Source organism: Lithobates pipiens, unplaced genomic scaffold (genome assembly GCF_037356315.1).
Source record: "Lithobates pipiens isolate NorthernLeopardFrog02 unplaced genomic scaffold, aLitPip1_a1.2 Scaffold_1, whole genome shotgun sequence".
Lineage (NCBI taxonomy): Eukaryota > Metazoa > Chordata > Amphibia > Anura > Ranidae > Lithobates > Lithobates pipiens.
Window position 1 is genome coordinate 61,843,894 of NW_027507685.1, and position 19,013 is coordinate 61,862,906.

At 42.0% G+C, this 19,013-nt stretch overlaps 22 non-coding genes across 22 annotated transcripts; 6 read left to right on the forward strand and 16 right to left on the reverse strand.

Annotated features, from left to right (window-relative positions):
• Positions 1-177: 177 nt before the first annotated feature.
• On the reverse strand, positions 178-287 carry TRNAL-CAA (transfer RNA leucine (anticodon CAA)). The gene is made up of 2 exons: positions 250-287; positions 178-223 (listed from the first exon to the last, which is right to left on the reverse strand). It is a non-coding gene; the product is annotated as a tRNA-Leu (tRNA).
• Positions 288-559: 272 nt separating this feature from the next.
• Positions 560-632, forward strand: TRNAR-UCG (transfer RNA arginine (anticodon UCG)). Its single transcript has one exon. It is a non-coding gene; the product is annotated as a tRNA-Arg (tRNA).
• A 617-nt stretch (positions 633-1,249) lies between these two features.
• On the reverse strand, positions 1,250-1,359 carry TRNAL-CAA (transfer RNA leucine (anticodon CAA)). The gene is made up of 2 exons: positions 1,322-1,359; positions 1,250-1,295 (listed from the first exon to the last, which is right to left on the reverse strand). It is a non-coding gene; the product is annotated as a tRNA-Leu (tRNA).
• A 272-nt stretch (positions 1,360-1,631) lies between these two features.
• On the forward strand, positions 1,632-1,704 carry TRNAR-UCG (transfer RNA arginine (anticodon UCG)). Its single transcript has one exon. It is a non-coding gene; the product is annotated as a tRNA-Arg (tRNA).
• A 1,689-nt stretch (positions 1,705-3,393) lies between these two features.
• Positions 3,394-3,503, reverse strand: TRNAL-CAA (transfer RNA leucine (anticodon CAA)). Its single transcript has 2 exons — positions 3,466-3,503; positions 3,394-3,439 (listed from the first exon to the last, which is right to left on the reverse strand). It is a non-coding gene; the product is annotated as a tRNA-Leu (tRNA).
• Positions 3,504-4,464: 961 nt separating this feature from the next.
• TRNAL-CAA (transfer RNA leucine (anticodon CAA)) lies at positions 4,465-4,574 on the reverse strand. Its single transcript has 2 exons — positions 4,537-4,574; positions 4,465-4,510 (listed from the first exon to the last, which is right to left on the reverse strand). It is a non-coding gene; the product is annotated as a tRNA-Leu (tRNA).
• Positions 4,575-5,536: 962 nt separating this feature from the next.
• Positions 5,537-5,646, reverse strand: TRNAL-CAA (transfer RNA leucine (anticodon CAA)). Its single transcript has 2 exons — positions 5,609-5,646; positions 5,537-5,582 (listed from the first exon to the last, which is right to left on the reverse strand). It is a non-coding gene; the product is annotated as a tRNA-Leu (tRNA).
• A 962-nt stretch (positions 5,647-6,608) lies between these two features.
• Positions 6,609-6,718, reverse strand: TRNAL-CAA (transfer RNA leucine (anticodon CAA)). Its single transcript has 2 exons — positions 6,681-6,718; positions 6,609-6,654 (listed from the first exon to the last, which is right to left on the reverse strand). It is a non-coding gene; the product is annotated as a tRNA-Leu (tRNA).
• Positions 6,719-7,680: 962 nt separating this feature from the next.
• Positions 7,681-7,790, reverse strand: TRNAL-CAA (transfer RNA leucine (anticodon CAA)). The gene is made up of 2 exons: positions 7,753-7,790; positions 7,681-7,726 (listed from the first exon to the last, which is right to left on the reverse strand). It is a non-coding gene; the product is annotated as a tRNA-Leu (tRNA).
• A 272-nt stretch (positions 7,791-8,062) lies between these two features.
• On the forward strand, positions 8,063-8,135 carry TRNAR-UCG (transfer RNA arginine (anticodon UCG)). The gene has a single exon. It is a non-coding gene; the product is annotated as a tRNA-Arg (tRNA).
• Positions 8,136-8,751: 616 nt separating this feature from the next.
• TRNAL-CAA (transfer RNA leucine (anticodon CAA)) lies at positions 8,752-8,861 on the reverse strand. Its single transcript has 2 exons — positions 8,824-8,861; positions 8,752-8,797 (listed from the first exon to the last, which is right to left on the reverse strand). It is a non-coding gene; the product is annotated as a tRNA-Leu (tRNA).
• A 963-nt stretch (positions 8,862-9,824) lies between these two features.
• On the reverse strand, positions 9,825-9,934 carry TRNAL-CAA (transfer RNA leucine (anticodon CAA)). Its single transcript has 2 exons — positions 9,897-9,934; positions 9,825-9,870 (listed from the first exon to the last, which is right to left on the reverse strand). It is a non-coding gene; the product is annotated as a tRNA-Leu (tRNA).
• Positions 9,935-10,206: 272 nt separating this feature from the next.
• TRNAR-UCG (transfer RNA arginine (anticodon UCG)) lies at positions 10,207-10,279 on the forward strand. The gene has a single exon. It is a non-coding gene; the product is annotated as a tRNA-Arg (tRNA).
• A 1,330-nt stretch (positions 10,280-11,609) lies between these two features.
• TRNAL-CAA (transfer RNA leucine (anticodon CAA)) lies at positions 11,610-11,719 on the reverse strand. The gene is made up of 2 exons: positions 11,682-11,719; positions 11,610-11,655 (listed from the first exon to the last, which is right to left on the reverse strand). It is a non-coding gene; the product is annotated as a tRNA-Leu (tRNA).
• Positions 11,720-12,681: 962 nt separating this feature from the next.
• On the reverse strand, positions 12,682-12,791 carry TRNAL-CAA (transfer RNA leucine (anticodon CAA)). Its single transcript has 2 exons — positions 12,754-12,791; positions 12,682-12,727 (listed from the first exon to the last, which is right to left on the reverse strand). It is a non-coding gene; the product is annotated as a tRNA-Leu (tRNA).
• A 961-nt stretch (positions 12,792-13,752) lies between these two features.
• Positions 13,753-13,862, reverse strand: TRNAL-CAA (transfer RNA leucine (anticodon CAA)). The gene is made up of 2 exons: positions 13,825-13,862; positions 13,753-13,798 (listed from the first exon to the last, which is right to left on the reverse strand). It is a non-coding gene; the product is annotated as a tRNA-Leu (tRNA).
• A 962-nt stretch (positions 13,863-14,824) lies between these two features.
• On the reverse strand, positions 14,825-14,934 carry TRNAL-CAA (transfer RNA leucine (anticodon CAA)). The gene is made up of 2 exons: positions 14,897-14,934; positions 14,825-14,870 (listed from the first exon to the last, which is right to left on the reverse strand). It is a non-coding gene; the product is annotated as a tRNA-Leu (tRNA).
• Positions 14,935-15,206: 272 nt separating this feature from the next.
• Positions 15,207-15,279, forward strand: TRNAR-UCG (transfer RNA arginine (anticodon UCG)). Its single transcript has one exon. It is a non-coding gene; the product is annotated as a tRNA-Arg (tRNA).
• A 616-nt stretch (positions 15,280-15,895) lies between these two features.
• On the reverse strand, positions 15,896-16,005 carry TRNAL-CAA (transfer RNA leucine (anticodon CAA)). The gene is made up of 2 exons: positions 15,968-16,005; positions 15,896-15,941 (listed from the first exon to the last, which is right to left on the reverse strand). It is a non-coding gene; the product is annotated as a tRNA-Leu (tRNA).
• A 963-nt stretch (positions 16,006-16,968) lies between these two features.
• TRNAL-CAA (transfer RNA leucine (anticodon CAA)) lies at positions 16,969-17,078 on the reverse strand. The gene is made up of 2 exons: positions 17,041-17,078; positions 16,969-17,014 (listed from the first exon to the last, which is right to left on the reverse strand). It is a non-coding gene; the product is annotated as a tRNA-Leu (tRNA).
• Positions 17,079-17,350: 272 nt separating this feature from the next.
• TRNAR-UCG (transfer RNA arginine (anticodon UCG)) lies at positions 17,351-17,423 on the forward strand. The gene has a single exon. It is a non-coding gene; the product is annotated as a tRNA-Arg (tRNA).
• A 1,330-nt stretch (positions 17,424-18,753) lies between these two features.
• Positions 18,754-18,863, reverse strand: TRNAL-CAA (transfer RNA leucine (anticodon CAA)). The gene is made up of 2 exons: positions 18,826-18,863; positions 18,754-18,799 (listed from the first exon to the last, which is right to left on the reverse strand). It is a non-coding gene; the product is annotated as a tRNA-Leu (tRNA).
• Between the last annotated feature and the right edge of the window lie 150 nt (positions 18,864-19,013).

A 19,013-nucleotide genomic window follows, 5' to 3' on the forward strand; every position in this document is an offset into this window, starting at 1 on the left:
GCACTTTAAATGACAGATTTAACAGCATGGTCTAGCAGATTTTCCTCAAGAATTTGATCTTTATGTAGGATGTGCAAAGTTTTGGGATTTTTTTTCATGTTTTTTTGTCGGTGACATGGTAGCATGAAAACACAGCGGGAGTGGTGATTGTAGTTCAAGCTAAATGTGTAAACAGATTGTCAGAAGTGGGATTTGAACCCACGCCTCCATTTGGAGACCAGAACACCCACACAATGTGAAGAAACAGCTCTTGAGTCTGGCGCCTTAGACCACTCGGCCATCCTGACAAGATATATTGAGGTGCTATGGCTTCCTCTGGAAATATCATCTACTCGTGGTACTCTATTGATCTATTACCATTGTCAAGGAGCTGTATGAACACTCTGAACCTAGGCCATTTTGCAAATGCACTTCTTAAAGCATGACCTTGCACCAAGTCATACATTTCAGATCCTTTCTACCAAATCTCCTTGAGCAAAAAAAATAGAAGATGTCCCAGGTGATCTTCGAGTGTTTGGTTGATCCGGGCGCCACAAACCAGAATCATGTCCTTGTGGCAGACCGCGTGGCCTAATGGATAAGGCGTCTGACTTCGGATCAGAAGATTGAGGGTTCGAGTCCCTTCGTGGTCGTTTTCTATGCTGCTTTCCAGTTCCTTCCTGTGACCTTCACTCGTAAATTCTTGCTTTACCCATAACAACGTGCTTCTTGCTGGAGGCTTCCAATTTGCTGAAGCCCAGAGCCTCCAAACAGAAGTAAATCATAAAGTGGAAGTAAACCAATTGATTTAAGGGTTTCAAAACACAGTTACATGCATGGAAACCCGGGATTGATAACTGTCCCATTTGCTTGTGTTCTCAACCAAACTATCAAATCATCAAATGGCTGGTGTCATAACTTAAATATGCCTAAAATGGGAGAGCAACTGAGTATGTGCAGAACAGGTTGAAACAGCGTATTACTGGATTTCAAAGTGTATAGAAGCATATTTTTTAATGTTTTACATGAGTATATATGCAAAATGGGACAACCGGGAAGAGATGTAGCAGGACTTACTTTTCTGACTAAAGTTGCACTTTAAATGACAGATTTAACAGCATGGTCTAGCAGATTTTCCTCAAGAATTTGATCTTTATGTAGGATGTGCAAAGTTTTTGGATTTTTTTTCATGTTTTTTTGTCGGTGACATGGTAGCATGAAAACACAGCGGGAGTGGTGATTGTAGTTCAAGCTAAATGTTTAAACAGATTGTCAGAAGTGGGATTTGAACCCACGCCTCCATTTGGAGACCAGAACACCCACACAATGTGAAGAAACAGCTCTTGAGTCTGGCGCCTTAGACCACTCGGCCATCCTGACAAGATATATTGAGGTGCTATGGCTTCCTCTGGAAATATCATCTACTCGTAGTACTCTATTGATCTATTACCATTGTCAAGGAGCTGTATGAACACTCTGAACCTAGGCCCTTTTGCAAATGCACTTCTTAAAGCATGACCTTGCACCAAGTCATACATTTCAGATCCTTTCTACCAAATCTCCTTGAGCAAAAAAAGTAGAAGATGTCCCAGGTGATCTTCGAGTGTTTGGTTGATCTGGGCGCCACAAACCAGAATCATGTCCTTGTGGCAGACCGCGTGGCCTAATGGATAAGGCGTCTGACTTCGGATCAGAAGATTGAGGGTTCGAGTCCCTTCGTGGTCGTTTTCTATGCTGCTTTCCAGTTCCTTCCTGTGACCTTCACTCGTAAATTCTTGCTTTACCCATAACAACGTGCTTCTTGCTGGAGGCTTCCAATTTGCTGAAGCCCAGAGCCTCCAAACAGAAGTAAATCATAAAGTGGAAGTAAACCAATTGATTTAAGGGTTTCAAAACACAGTTACATGCCTGGAATCCCGGGATTGATAACTGTCCCATTTGCTTGTGTTCTCAACCAAACTATCAAATCATCAAATGGCTGGTGTCATAACTTAAATATTTCCCCAAAATGGGAGAGCAACTGAGTATGTGCAGAGCAGGTTGAAACAGCGTATTACTGGATTTCAAAGTGTATAGAACCATAATTTTTAATGTTTTACATGAGTATATATGCAAAATGGGACAACCGGAAGAGATGTAGCAGGACTTACTTTTCTACTAAAGTTGCACTTTAAATGACAGATTTAACAGCATGGTCTAGCAGATTTTCCTCAAGAATTTGATCTTTATGTAGGATGTGCAAAGTTTTTGGATTTTTTTTCATGTTTTTTTGTCGGTGACATGGTAGCATGAAAACACAGCGGGAGTGGTGATTGTAGTTCAAGCTAAATGTGTAAACAGATTGTCAGAAGTGGGATTTGAACCCACGCCTCCATTTGGAGACCAGAACACCCACACAATGTGAAGAAACAGCTCTTGAGTCTGGTGCCTTAGACCACTCGGCCATCCTGACAAGATATATTGAGGTGCTATGGCTTCCTCTGGAAATATCATCTACTCGTAGTACCCTATTGATCTATTACCATTGTCAAGGAGCTGTATGAACACTCTGAACCTAGGCCCTTTTGCAAATGCACTTCTTAAAGCATGACCTTGCACCAAGTCATACATTTCAGATCCTTTCTACCAAATCTCCTTGAGCAAAAAAAGTAGAAGATGTCCCAGGTGATCTTCGAGTGTTTGGTTGATCCGGGCGCCACAAACCAGAATCATGTCCTTGTGGCAGACCGCGTGGCCTAATGGATAAGGCGTCTGACTTCGGATCCGAAGATTGAAGGTTCGAGTCCCTTTGTGGTCGTTTTCTATGCTGCTTTCCAGTTCCTTCCTGTGACCTTCACTCGTAAATTCTTGCTTTAGCCATAACAACGTGCTTCTTGCTGGAGGCTTCCAATTTGCTGAAGCCCAGAGCCTCCAAACAGAAGTAAATCATAAAGTGGAAGTAAACCAATTGATTTAAGGGTTTCAAAACACAGTTACATGCATGGAAACCCGGGATTGATAACTGTCCCATTTGCTTGTGTTCTCAACCAAACTATCAAATCATCAAATGGCTGGTGTCATAACTTAAATATGCCTAAAATGGGAGAGCAACTGAGTATGTGCAGAACAGGTTGAAACAGCGTATTACTGGATTTCAAAGTGTATAGAAGCATATTTTTTAATGTTTTACATGAGTATATATGCAAAATGGGACAACCGGGAAGAGATGTAGCAGGACTTACTTTTCTGACTAAAGTTGCACTTTAAATGACAGATTTAACAGCATGGTCTAGCAGATTTTCCTCAAGAATTTGATCTTTATGTAGGATGTGCAAAGTTTTTGGATTTTTTTTCATGTTTTTTTTTCGGTGACATGGTAGCATGAAAACACAGCGGGAGTGGTGATTGTAGTTCAAGCTAAATGTGTAAACAGATTGTCAGAAGTGGGATTTGAACCCACGCCTCCATTTGGAGACCAGAACACCCACACAATGTGAAGAAACAGCTCTTGAGTCTGGCGCCTTAGACCACTCGGCCATCCTGACAAGATATATTGAGGTACTATGGCTTCCTCTGGAAATATCATCTACTCGTAGTACTCTATTGATCTATTACCATTGTCAAGGAGCTGTATGAACACTCTGAACCTAGGCCCTTTTGCAAATGCACTTCTTAAAGCATGACCTTGCACCAAGTCATACATTTCAGATCCTTTCTACCAAATCTCCTTGAGCAAAAAAAGTAGAAGATGTCCCAGGTGATCTTCGAGTGTTTGGTTGATCCGGGCGCCACAAACCAGAATCATGTCTTTGTGGCAGACCGCGTGGCCTAATGGATAAGGCATCTGACTTCGGATCAGAAGATTGAGGGTTCGAGTCCCTTCGTGGTCGTTTTCTATGCTGCTTTCCAGTTCCTTCCTGTGACCTTCACTCGTAAATTCTTGCTTTAGCCATAACAACGTGCTTCTTGCTGGAGGCTTCCAATTTGCTGAAGCCCAGAGCCTCCAAACAGAAGTAAATCATGAAGTGGAAGTAAACCAATTGATTTAAGGGTTTCAAAACACAGTTACATGCATGGAATCCCGGGATTGATAACTGTCCCATTTGCTTGTGTTCTCAACCAAACTATCAAATCATCAAATGGCTGGTGTCATAACTTAAATATGCCTAAAATGGGAGAGCAACTGAGTATGTACAGAGCAGGTTGAAACAGCGTATTACTGGATTTCAAAGTGTATAGAAGCATATTTTTTAATGTTTTACATGAGTATATATGCAAAATGGGACAACCGGAAGAGATGTAGCAGGACTTACTTTTCTGACTAAAGTTGCACTTTAAATGACAGATTTAACAGCATGGTCTAGCAGATTTTCCTCAAGAATTTGATCTTTATGTAGGATGTGCAAAGTTTTGGGATTTTTTTTCATGTTTTTTTGTCGGTGACATGGTAGCATGAAAACACAGCGGGAGTGGTGATTGTAGTTCAAGCTAAATGTGTAAACAGATTGTCAGAAGTGGGATTTGAACCCACGCCTCCATTTGGAGACCAGAACACCCACACAATGTGAAGAAACAGCCCTTGAGTCTGGCGCCTTAGACCACTCGGCCATCCTGACAAGATACATTGAGGTCTTTTGGCTTCCTCTGGAAATATCATCTACTCGTGGTACTCTATTGATCTATTACCATTATCAAGGAGCTGTATGAACACTCTGAACCTAGGCCCTTTTGCAAATGCACTTCTTAAAGCATGACCTTGCACCAAGTCATACATTTCAGATCCTTTCTACCAAATCTCCTTGAGCAAAAAAAGTAGAAGATGTCCCAGGTGATCTTCGAGTGTTTGGTTGATCCGGGCGCCACAAACCAGAATCATGTCTTTGTGGCAGACCGCGTGGCCTAATGGATAAGGCGTCTGACTTCGGATCAGAAGATTGAGGGTTCGAGTCCCTTTGTGGTCGTTTTCTATGCTGCTTTCCAGTTCCTTCCTGTGACCTTCACTCGTAAATTCTTGCTTTAGCCATAACAACGTGCTTCTTGCTGGAGGCTTCCAATTTGCTGAAGCCCAGAGCCTCCAAACAGAAGTAAATCATAAAGTGGAAGTAAACCAATTGATTTAAGGGTTTCAAAACACAGTTACATGCCTGGAATCCCGGGATTGATAACTGTCCCATTTGCTTGTGTTCTCAACCAAACTATCAAATCATCAAATGGCTGGTGTCATAACTTAAATATTTCCCCAAAATGGGAGAGCAACTGAGTATGTGCAGAGCAGGTTGAAACAGCGTATTACTGGATTTCAAAGTGTATAGAACCATATTTTTTAATGTTTTACATGAGTATATATGCAAAATGGGACAACTGGAAGAGATGTAGCAGGACTTACTTTTCTACTAAAGTTGCACTTTAAATGACAGATTTAACAGCATGGTCTAGCAGATTTTCCTCAAGAATTTGATCTTTATGTAGGATGTGCAAAGTTTTTGGATTTTTTTTCATGTTTTTTTGTCGGTGACATGGTAGCATGAAAACACAGCGGGAGTGGTGATTGTAGTTCAAGCTAAATGTGTAAGCAGATTGTCAGAAGTGGGATTTGAACCCACGCCTCCATTTGGAGACCAGAACACCCACACAATGTGAAGAAACAGCTCTTGAGTCTGGCGCCTTAGACCACTCGGCCATCCTGACAAGATACATTGAGGTCCTTTGGCTTCCTCTGGAAATATCATCTACTCGTGGTACTCTATTGATCTATTACCATTGTCAAGGAGCTGTATGAACACTCTGAACCTAGGCCCTTTTGCAAATGCACTTCTTAAAGCATGACCTTGCACCAAGTCATACATTTCAGATCCTTTCTACCAAATCTCCTTGAGCAAAAAAAGTAGAAGATGTCCCAGGTGATCTTCGAGTGTTTGGTTGATCCGGGCGCCACAAACCAGAATCATGTCCTTGTGGCAGACGGCGTGGCCTAATGGATAAGGCGTCTGACTTCGGATCCGAAGATTGAAGGTTCGAGTCCCTTCGTGGTTGTTTTCTATGCTGCTTTCCAGTTCCTTCCTGTGACCTTCACTCGTAAATTCTTGCTTTACCCATAACAACGTGCTTCTTGCTGGAGGCTTCCAATTTGCTGAAGCCCAGAGCCTCCAAACAGAAGTAAATCATAAAGTGGAAGTAAACCAATTGATTTAAGGGTTTCAAAACACAGTTACATGCATGGAATCCCGGGATTGATAACTGTCCCATTTGCTTGTGTTCTCAACCAAACTATCAAATCATCAAATGGCTGGTGTCATAACTTAAATATTTCCCCAAAATGGGAGAGCAACTGAGTATGTGCAGAGCAGGTTGAAACAGCGTATTACTGGATTTCAAAGTGTATAGAACCATATTTTTTAATGTTTTACATGAGTATATATGCAAAATGGGACAACCGGAAGAGATGTAGCAGGACTTACTTTTCTACTAAAGTTGCACTTTAAATTACAGATTTAACAGCATGGTCTAGCAGATTTTCCTCAAGAATTTGATCTTTATGTAGGATGTGCAAAGTTTTTGGATTTTTTTTCATGTTTTTTTGTCGGTGACATGGTAGCATGAAAACACAGCGGGAGTGGTGATTGTAGTTCAAGCTAAATGTGTAAACAGATTGTCAGAAGTGGGATTTGAACCCACGCCTCCATTTGGAGACCAGAACACCCACACAATGTGAAGAAACAGCTCTTGAGTCTGGCGCCTTAGACCACTCGGCCATCCTGACAAGATATATTGAGGTGCTATGGCTTCCTCTTGAAATATCATCTACTCGTGGTACTCTATTGATCTATTACCATTGTCAAGGAGCTGTATGAACACTCTGAACCTACGCCATTTTGCAAATGCACTTCTTAAAGCATGACCTTGCACCAAGTCATACATTTCAGATCCTTTCTACCAAATCTCCTTGAGCAAAAAAAGTAGAAGATGTCCCAGGTGATCTTCGAGTGTTTGGTTGATCCGGGCGCCACAAACCAGAATCATGTCTTTGTGGCAGACCGCGTGGCCTAATGGATAAGGCGTCTGACTTCGGATCAGAAGATTGAGGGTTCGAGTCCCTTTGTGGTCGTTTTCTATGCTGCTTTCCAGTTCCTTCCTGTGACCTTCACTCGTAAATTCTTGCTTTAGCCATAACAACGTGCTTCTTGCTGGAGGCTTCCAATTTGCTGAAGCCCAGAGCCTCCAAACAGAAGTAAATCATAAAGTGGAAGTAAACCAATTGATTTAAGGGTTTCAAAACACAGTTACATGCATGGAATCCCGGGATTGATAACTGTCCCATTTGCTTGTGTTCTCAACCAAACTATCAAATCATCAAATGGCTGGTGTCATAACTTAAATATGCCTAAAATGGGAGAGCAACTGAGTATGTGCAGAACAGGTTGAAACAGCGTATTACTGGATTTCAAAGTGTATAGAAGCATATTTTTTAATGTTTTACATGAGTATATATGCAAAATGGGACAACCGGGAAGAGATGTAGCAGGACTTACTTTTCTGACTAAAGTTGCACTTTAAATGACAGATTTAACAGCATGGTCTAGCAGATTTTCCTCAAGAATTTGATCTTTATGTAGGATGTGCAAAGTTTTGGGATTTTTTTTCATGTTTTTTTGTCGGTGACATGGTAGCATGAAAACACAGCGGGAGTGGTGATTGTAGTTCAAGCTAAATGTGTAAACAGATTGTCAGAAGTGGGATTTGAACCCACGCCTCCATTTGGAGACCAGAACACCCACACAATGTGAAGAATCAGCTCTTGAGTCTGGCGCCTTAGACCACTCGGCCATCCTGACAAGATATATTGAGGTGCTATGGCTTCCTCTGGAAATATCATCTACTCGTGGTACTCTATTGATCTATTACCATTGTCAAGGAGCTGTATGAACACTCTGAACCTAGGCCATTTTGCAAATGCACTTCTTAAAGCATGACCTTGCACCAAGTCATACATTTCAGATCCTTTCTACCAAATCTCCTTGAGCAAAAAAAGTAGAAGATGTCCCAGGTGATCTTCGAGTGTTTGGTTGATCCGGGCGCCACAAACCAGAATCATGTCCTTGTGGCAGACCGCGTGGCCTAATGGATAAGGCGTCTGACTTCGGATCAGAAGATTGAGGGTTCGAGTCCCTTCGTGGTCGTTTTCTATGCTGCTTTCCAGTTCCTTCCTGTGACCTTCACTCGTAAATTCTTGCTTTAGCCATAACAACGTGCTTCTTGCTGGAGGCTTCCAATTTGCTAAAGCCCAGAGCCTCCAAACAGAAGTAAATCATAGAGTGGAAGTAAACCAATTGATTTAAGGGTTTCAAAACACAGTTACATGCCTGGAATCCCGGGATTGATAACTGTCCCATTTGCTTGTGTTCTCAACCAAACTATCAAATCATCAAATGGCTGGTGTCATAACTTAAATATGCCTAAAATGGGAGAGCAACTGAGTATGTGCAGAGCAGGTTGAAACAGCGTATTACTGGATTTCAAAGTGTATAGAAGCATATTTTTTAATGTTTTACATGAGTATATATGCAAAATGGGACAACCGGAAGAGATGTAGCAGGACTTACTTTTCTGACTAAAGTTGCACTTTAAATGACAGATTTAACAGCATGGTCTAGCAGATTTTCCTCAAGAATTTGATCTTTATGTAGGATGTGCAAAGTTTTTGGATTTTTTTTCATGTTTTTTTTTCGGTGACATGGTAGCATGAAAACACAGCGGGAGTGGTGATTGTAGTTCAAGCTAAATGTGTAAACAGATTGTCAGAAGTGGGATTTGAACCCACGCCTCCATTTGGAGACCAGAACACCCACACAATGTGAAGAAACAGCTCTTGAGTCTGGCGCCTTAGACCACTCGGCCATCCTGACAAGATATATATTGAGGTACTATGGCTTCCTCTGGAAATATCATCTACTCGTAGTACTCTATTGATCTATTACCATTGTCAAGGAGCTGTATGAACACTCTGAACCTAGGCCCTTTTGCAAATGCACTTCTTAAAGCATGACCTTGCACCAAGTCATACATTTCAGATCCTTTCTACCAAATCTCCTTGAGCAAAAAAAGTAGAAGATGTCCCAGGTGATCTTCGAGTGTTTGGTTGATCCGGGCGCCACAAACCAGAATCATGTCTTTGTGGCAGACCGCGTGGCCTAATGGATAAGGCATCTGACTTCGGATCAGAAGATTGAGGGTTCGAGTCCCTTCGTGGTCGTTTTCTATGCTGCTTTCCAGTTCCTTCCTGTGACCTTCACTCGTAAATTCTTGCTTTAGCCATAACAACGTGCTTCTTGCTGGAGGCTTCCAATTTGCTGAAGCCCAGAGCCTCCAAACAGAAGTAAATCATAAAGTGGAAGTAAACCAATTGATTTAAGGGTTTCAAAACACAGTTACATGCATGGAATCCCGGGATTGATAACTGTCCCATTTGCTTGTGTTCTCAACCAAACTATCAAATCATCAAATGGCTGGTGTCATAACTTAAATATGCCTAAAATGGGAGAGCAACTGAGTATGTGCAGAGCAGGTTGAAACAGCGTATTACTGGATTTCAAAGTGTATAGAAGCATATTTTTTAATGTTTTACATGAGTATATATGCAAAATGGGACAACCGGAAGAGATGTAGCAGGACTTACTTTTCTGACTAAAGTTGCACTTTAAATGACAGATTTAACAGCATGGTCTAGCAGATTTTCCTCAAGAATTTGATCTTTATGTAGGATGTGCAAAGTTTTGGGATTTTTTTTCATGTTTTTTTGTCGGTGACATGGTAGCATGAAAACACAGCGGGAGTGGTGATTGTAGTTCAAGCTAAATGTGTAAACAGATTGTCAGAAGTGGGATTTGAACCCACGCCTCCATTTGGAGACCAGAACACCCACACAATGTGAAGAAACAGCTCTTGAGTCTGGCGCCTTAGACCACTCGGCCATCCTGACAAGATATATTGAGGTGCTATGGCTTCCTCTGGAAATATCATCTACTCGTGGTACTCTATTGATCTATTACCATTGTCAAGGAGCTGTATGAACACTCTGAACCTAGGCCATTTTGCAAATGCACTTCTTAAAGCATGACCTTGCACCAAGTCATACATTTCAGATCCTTTCTACCAAATCTCCTTGAGCAAAAAAAGTAGAAGATGTCCCAGGTGATCTTCGAGTGTTTGGTTGATCCGGGCGCCACAAACCAGAATCATGTCCTTGTAGCAGACCGCGTGGCCTAATGGATAAGGCGTCTGACTTCGGATCAGAAGATTGAGGGTTCGAGTCCCTTCGTGGTCGTTTTCTATGCTGCTTTCCAGTTCCTTCCTGTGACCTTCACTCGTAAATTCTTGCTTTAGCCATAACAACGTGCTTCTTGCTGGAGGCTTCCAATTTGCTGAAGCCCAGAGCCTCCAAACAGAAGTAAATCATAAAGTGGAAGTAAACCAATTGATTTAAGGGTTTCAAAACACAGTTACATGCATGGAATCCCGGGATTGATAACTGTCCCATTTGCTTGTGTTCTCAACCAAACTATCAAATCATCAAATGGCTGGTGTCATAACTTAAAGCGGTTCTGCACACATTTTTGTATCCTAGTGCTATTGTTTTTCCTAACCTCCACATATTGCACAATGCCCCTTCATTTTTATTTTTATTTCTCCTACCTTTCGTTCTATGCACTTGTTTTCTTCTTCCCCTGCGGCTATGGGCGGGGTTTATGCGGGGATCAGCATCACTTCCGCTGATTCCCGCACTGTCTCCTGGGATCTCGTCCGAGTAATCCCAGGAGTCATTGCGGCTAACACTTGCGAAATCTCGCGAGATTTGGCCGACGTGACGTCATCACGCCGGCCACGTTTGGCTTCACATGAGAACGGGGGCGGTAATTTGCTATGTTGGAACGCACGGCGCGAGTGTTTGGAACGCATCGCGCATGCGCAGTACGCAATTTCTGGCGGCAACGTCACTTCCGCAGCATCCTGTGATAGGCAGCAAAATGTGACACTACACCGCCCGTTGTCCTAACATTCTTGAATTACACCGCTCGTAGCTGTAGCTACTGAGCATGCACGGGAACCGGCAAAGCATGCTGGTTCCTAACAAAGGAAGAAAGGCGGAAGTTATTGCTTGTGGGCTTCAAATGCCCACAAGAAAAATGACATCTGCCGAACAATAAGAATAAAAAGCAAACTTTGGACTAAAAACGGACATGCTTCACTGACAAATGCAGGAAAAGTAAGCGGTTTTATTTAAAGAGATACATTTTAAAGCTTAAACATAAAAAATATTTTTTTTTCCTCAGTGCAGAACCACTTTAAATATGCCTAAAATGGGAGAGCAACTGAGTATGTGCAGAACAGGTTGAAACAGCGTATTACTGGATTTCAAAGTGTATAGAAGCATATTTTTTAATGTTTTACATGAGTATATATGCAAAATGGGACAACCGGGAAGAGATGTAGCAGGACTTACTTTTCTGACTAAAGTTGCACTTTAAATGACAGATTTAACAGCATGGTCTAGCAGATTTTCCTCAAGAATTTGATCTTTATGTAGGATGTGCAAAGTTTTGGGATTTTTACAGCGGGAGTGGTGATTGTAGTTCAAGCTAAATGTGTAAACAGATTGTCAGAAGTGGGATTTGAACCCACGCCTCCATTTGGAGACCAGAACACCCACACAATGTGAAGAAACAGCTCTTGAGTCTGGCGCCTTAGACCACTCGGCCATCCTGACAAGATATATTGAGGTGCTATGGCTTCCTCTTGAAATATCATCTACTCGTGGTACTCTATTGATCTATTACCATTGTCAAGGAGCTGTATGAACACTCTGAACCTAGGCCATTTTGCAAATGCACTTCTTAAAGCATGACCTTGCACCAAGTCATACATTTCAGATCCTTTCTACCAAATCTCCTTGAGCAAAAAAAGTAGAAGATGTCCCAGGTGATCTTCGAGTGTTTGGTTGATCCGGGCGCCACAAACCAGAATCATGTCTTTGTGGCAGACCGCGTGGCCTAATGGATAAGGCGTCTGACTTCGGATCAGAAGATTGAGGGTTCGAGTCCCTTTGTGGTCGTTTTCTATGCTGCTTTCCAGTTCCTTCCTGTGACCTTCACTCGTAAATTCTTGCTTTAGCCATAACAACGTGCTTCTTGCTGGAGGCTTCCAATTTGCTGAAGCCCAGAGCCTCCAAACAGAAGTAAATCATAAAGTGGAAGTAAACCAATTGATTTAAGGGTTTCAAAACACAGTTACATGCATGGAATCCCGGGATTGATAACTGTCCCATTTGCTTGTGTTCTCAACCAAACTATCAAATCATCAAATGGCTGGTGTCATAACTTAAATATGCCTAAAATGGGAGAGCAACTGAGTATGTGCAGAACAGGTTGAAACAGCGTATTACTGGATTTCAAAGTGTATAGAAGCATATTTTTTAATGTTTTACATGAGTATATATGCAAAATGGGACAACCGGGAAGAGATGTAGCAGGACTTACTTTTCTGACTAAAGTTGCACTTTAAATGACAGATTTAACAGCATGGTCTAGCAGATTTTCCTCAAGAATTTGATCTTTATGTAGGATGTGCAAAGTTTTGGGATTTTTTTTCATGTTTTTTTGTCGGTGACATGGTAGCATGAAAACACAGCGGGAGTGGTGATTGTAGTTCAAGCTAAATGTGTAAACAGATTGTCAGAAGTGGGATTTGAACCCACGCCTCCATTTGGAGACCAGAACACCCACACAATGTGAAGAAACAGCTCTTGAGTCTGGCGCCTTAGACCACTCGGCCATCCTGACAAGATATATTGAGGTGCTATGGCTTCCTCTGGAAATATCATCTACTCGTGGTACTCTATTGATCTATTACCATTGTCAAGGAGCTGTATGAACACTCTGAACCTAGGCCATTTTGCAAATGCACTTCTTAAAGCATGACCTTGCACCAAGTCATACATTTCAGATCCTTTCTACCAAATCTCCTTGAGCAAAAAAAGTAGAAGATGTCCCAGGTGATCTTCGAGTGTTTGGTTGATCCGGGCGCCACAAACCAGAATCATGTCCTTGTGGCAGACCGCGTGGCCTAATGGATAAGGTGTCTGACTTCGGATCAGAAGATTGAGGGTTCGAGTCCCTTCGTGGTCGTTTTCTATGCTGCTTTCCAGTCCCTTCCTGTGACCTTCACTCGTAAATTCTTGCTTTAGCCATAACAACGTGCTTCTTGCTGGAGGCTTCCAATTTGCTGAAGCCCAGAGCCTCCAAACAGAAGTAAATCATAAAGTGGAAGTAAACCAATTGATTTAAGGGTTTCAAAACACAGTTACATGCATGGAATCCCGGGATTGATAACTGTCCCATTTGCTTGTGTTCTCAACCAAACTATCAAATCATCAAATGGCTGGTGTCATAACTTAAATATGCCTAAAATGGGAGAGCAACTGAGTATGTGCAGAGCAGGTTGAAACAGCGTATTACTGGATTTCAAAGTGTATAGAAGCATATTTTTTAATGTTTTACATGAGTATATATGCAAAATGGGACAACCGGAAGAGATGTAGCAGGACTTACTTTTCTGACTAAAGTTGCACTTTAAATGACAGATTTAACAGCATGGTCTAGCAGATTTTCCTCAAGAATTTGATCTTTATGTAGGATGTGCAAAGTTTTTGGATTTTTTTTCATGTTTTTTTGTCGGTGACATGGTAGCATGAAAACACAGCGGGAGTGGTGATTGTAGTTCAAGCTAAATGTGTAAACAGATTGTCAGAAGTGGGATTTGAACCCACGCCTCCATTTGGAGACCAGAACACCCACACAATGTGAAGAAACAGCTCTTGAGTCTGGCGCCTTAGACCACTCGGCCATCCTGACAAGATATATTGAGGTGCTATGGCTTCCTCTTGAAATATCATCTACTCGTGGTACTCTATTGATCTATTACCATTGTCAAGGAGCTGTATGAACACTCTGAACCTAGGCCATTTTGCAAATGCACTTCTTAAAGCATGACCTTGCACCAAGTCATACATTTCAGATCCTTTCTACCAAATCTCCTTGAGCAAAAAAAGTAGAAGATGTCCCAGGTGATCTTCGAGTGTTTGGTTGATCCGGGCGCCACAAACCAGAATCATGTCTTTGTGGCAGACCGCGTGGCCTAATGGATAAGGCGTCTGACTTCGGATCAGAAGATTGAGGGTTCGAGTCCCTTTGTGGTCGTTTTCTATGCTGCTTTCCAGTTCCTTCCTGTGACCTTCACTCGTAAATTCTTGCTTTAGCCATAACAACGTGCTTCTTGCTGGAGGCTTCCAATTTGCTGAAGCCCAGAGCCTCCAAACAGAAGTAAATCATAAAGTGGAAGTAAACCAATTGATTTAAGGGTTTCAAAACACAGTTACATGCATGGAATCCCGGGATTGATAACTGTCCCATTTGCTTGTGTTCTCAACCAAACTATCAAATCATCAAATGGCTGGTGTCATAACTTAAATATGCCTAAAATGGGAGAGCAACTGAGTATGTGCAGAACAGGTTGAAACAGCGTATTACTGGATTTCAAAGTGTATAGAAGCATATTTTTTAATGTTTTACATGAGTATATATGCAAAATGGGACAACCGGGAAGAGATGTAGCAGGACTTACTTTTCTGACTAAAGTTGCACTTTAAATGACAGATTTAACAGCATGGTCTAGCAGATTTTCCTCAAGAATTTGATCTTTATGTAGGATGTGCAAAGTTTTTGGATTTTTTTTCATGTTTTTTTGTCGGTGACATGGTAGCATGAAAACACAGCGGGAGTGGTGATTGTAGTTCAAGCTAAATGTGTAAACAGATTGTCAGAAGTGGGATTTGAACCCACGCCTCCATTTGGAGACCAGAACACCCACACAATGTGAAGAATCAGCTCTTGAGTCTGGCGCCTTAGACCACTCGGCCATCCTGACAAGATATATTGCGGTGCTATGGCTTCCTCTGGAAATATCATCTACTCGTGGTACTCTATTGATCTATTACCATTGTCAAGGAGCTGTATGAACACTCTGAACCTAGGCCATTTTGCAAATGCACTTCTTAAAGCATGACCTTGCACCAAGTCATACATTTCAGATCCTTTCTACCAAATCTCCTTGAGCAAAAAAAGTAGAAGATGTCCCAGGTGATCTTCGAGTGTTTGGTTGATCCGGGCGCCACAAACCAGAATCATGTCCTTGTGGCAGACCGCGTGGCCTAATGGATAAGGCGTCTGACTTCGGATCAGAAGATTGAGGGTTCGAGTCCCTTCGTGGTCGTTTTCTATGCTGCTTTCCAGTTCCTTCCTGTGACCTTCACTCGTAAATTCTTGCTTTAGCCATAACAACGTGCTTCTTGCTGGAGGCTTCCAATTTGCTAAAGCCCAGAGCCTCCAAACAGAAGTAAATCATAGAGTGGAAGTAAACCAATTGATTTAAGGGTTTCAAAACACAGTTACATGCCTGGAATCCCGGGATTGATAACTGTCCCATTTGCTTGTGTTCTCAACCAAACTATCAAATCATCAAATGGCTGGTGTCATAACTTAAATATGCCTAAAATGGGAGAGCAACTGAGTATGTGCAGAGCAGGTTGAAACAGCGTATTACTGGATTTCAAAGTGTATAGAAGCATATTTTTTAATGTTTTACATGAGTATATATGCAAAATGGGACAACCGGAAGAGATGTAGCAGGACTTACTTTTCTGACTAAAGTTGCACTTTAAATGACAGATTTAACAGCATGGTCTAGCAGATTTTCCTCAAGAATTTGATCTTTATGTAGGATGTGCAAAGTTTTTGGATTTTTTTTCATGTTTTTTTTTCGGTGACATGGTAGCATGAAAACACAGCGGGAGTGGTGATTGTAGTTCAAGCTAAATGTGTAAACAGATTGTCAGAAGTGGGATTTGAACCCACGCCTCCATTTGGAGACCAGAACACCCACACAATGTGAAGAAACAGCTCTTGAGTCTGGCGCCTTAGACCACTCGGCCATCCTGACAAGATATATATTGAGGTACTATGGCTTCCTCTGGAAATATCATCTACTCGTAGTACTCTATTGATCTATTACCATTGTCAAGGAGCTGTATGAACACTCTGAACCTAGGCCCTTTTGCAAATGCACTTCTTAAAGCATGACCTTGCACCAAGTCATACATTTCAGATCCTTTCTACCAAATCTCCTTGAGCAAAAAAAGTAGAAGATGTCCCAGGTGATCTTCGAGTGTTTGGTTGATCCGGGCGCCACAAACCAGAATCATGTCTTTGTGGCAGACCGCGTGGCCTAATGGATAAGGCATCTGACTTCGGATCAGAAGATTGAGGGTTCGAGTCCCTTCGTGGTCGTTTTCTATGCTGCTTTCCAGTTCCTTCCTGTGACCTTCACTCGTAAATTCTTGCTTTAGCCATAACAACGTGCTTCTTGCTGGAGGCTTCCAATTTGCTGAAGCCCAGAGCCTCCAAACAGAAGTAAATCATAAAGTGGAAGTAAACCAATTGATTTAAGGGTTTCAAAACACAGTTACATGCATGGAATCCCGGGATTGATAACTGTCCCATTTGCTTGTGTTCTCAACCAAACTATCAAATCATCAAATGGCTGGTGTCATAACTTAAATATGCCTAAAATGGGAGAGCAACTGAGTATGTGCAGAGCAGGTTGAAACAGCGTATTACTGGATTTCAAAGTGTATAGAAGCATATTTTTTAATGTTTTACATGAGTATATATGCAAAATGGGACAACCGGAAGAGATGTAGCAGGACTTACTTTTCTGACTAAAGTTGCACTTTAAATGACAGATTTAACAGCATGGTCTAGCAGATTTTCCTCAAGAATTTGATCTTTATGTAGGATGTGCAAAGTTTTGGGATTTTTTTTCATGTTTTTTTGTCGGTGACATGGTAGCATGAAAACACAGCGGGAGTGGTGATTGTAGTTCAAGCTAAATGTGTAAACAGATTGTCAGAAGTGGGATTTGAACCCACGCCTCCATTTGGAGACCAGAACACCCACACAATGTGAAGAAACAGCTCTTGAGTCTGGCGCCTTAGACCACTCGGCCATCCTGACAAGATATATTGAGGTGCTATGGCTTCCTCTGGAAATATCATCTACTCGTGGTACTCTATTGATCTATTACCATTGTCAAGGAGCTGTATGAACACTCTGAACCTAGGCCATTTTGCAAATGCACTTCTTAAAGCATGACCTTGCACCAAGTCATACATTTCAGATCCTTTCTACCAAATCTCCTTGAGCAAAAAAAGTAGAAGATGTCCCAGGTGATCTTCGAGTGTTTGGTTGATCCGGGCGCCACAAACCAGAATCATGTCCTTGTAGCAGACCGCGTGGCCTAATGGATAAGGCGTCTGACTTCGGATCAGAAGATTGAGGGTTCGAGTCCCTTCGTGGTCGTTTTCTATGCTGCTTTCCAGTTCCTTCCTGTGACCTTCACTCGTAAATTCTTGCTTTAGCCATAACAACGTGCTTCTTGCTGGAGGCTTCCAATTTGCTGAAGCCCAGAGCCTCCAAACAGAAGTAAATCATAAAGTGGAAGTAAACCAATTGATTTAAGGGTTTCAAAACACAGTTACATGCATGGAATCCCGGGATTGATAACTGTCCCATTTGCTTGTGTTCTCAACCAAACTATCAAATCATCAAATGGCTGGTGTCATAACTTAAAGCGGTTCTGCACACATTTTTGTATCCTAGTGCTATTGTTTTTCCTAACCTCCACATATTGCACAATGCCCCTTCATTTTTATTTTTATTTCTCCTACCTTTCGTTCTATGCACTTGTTTTCTTCTTCCCCTGCGGCTATGGGCGGGGTTTATGCGGGGATCAGCATCACTTCCGCTGATTCCCGCACTGTCTCCTGGGATCTCGTCCGAGTAATCCCAGGAGTCATTGCGGCTAACACTTGCGAAATCTCGCGAGATTTGGCCGACGTGACGTCATCACGCCGGCCACGTTTGGCTTCACATGAGAACGGGGGCGGTAATTTGCTATGTTGGAACGCACGGCGCGAGTGTTTGGAACGCATCGCGCATGCGCAGTACGCAATTTCTGGCGGCAACGTCACTTCCGCAGCATCCTGTGATAGGCAGCAAAATGTGACACTACACCGCCCGTTGTCCTAACATTCTTGAATTACACCGCTCGTAGCTGTAGCTACTGAGCATGCACGGGAACCGGCAAAGCATGCTGGTTCCTAACAAAGGAAGAAAGGCGGAAGTTATTGCTTGTGGGCTTCAAATGCCCACAAGAAAAATGACATCTGCCGAACAATAAGAATAAAAAGCAAACTTTGGACTAAAAACGGACATGCTTCACTGACAAATGCAGGAAAAGTAAGCGGTTTTATTTAAAGAGATACATTTTAAAGCTTAAACATAAAAAATATTTTTTTTTCCTCAGTGCAGAACCACTTTAAATATGCCTAAAATGGGAGAGCAACTGAGTATGTGCAGAACAGGTTGAAACAGCGTATTACTGGATTTCAAAGTGTATAGAAGCATATTTTTTAATGTTTTACATGAGTATATATGCAAAATGGGACAACCGGGAAGAGATGTAGCAGGACTTACTTTTCTGACTAAAGTTGCACTTTAAATGACAGATTTAACAGCATGGTCTAGCAGATTTTCCTCAAGAATTTGATCTTTATGTAGGATGTGCAAAGTTTTGGGATTTTTACAGCGGGAGTGGTGATTGTAGTTCAAGCTAAATGTGTAAACAGATTGTCAGAAGTGGGATTTGAACCCACGCCTCCATTTGGAGACCAGAACACCCACACAATGTGAAGAAACAGCTCTTGAGTCTGGCGCCTTAGACCACTCGGCCATCCTGACAAGATATATTGAGGTGCTATGGCTTCCTCTTGAAATATCATCTACTCGTGGTACTCTATTGATCTATTACCATTGTCAAGGAGCTGTATGAACACTCTGAACCTAGGCCATTTTGCAAATGCACTTCTTAAAGCATGACCTTGCACCAAG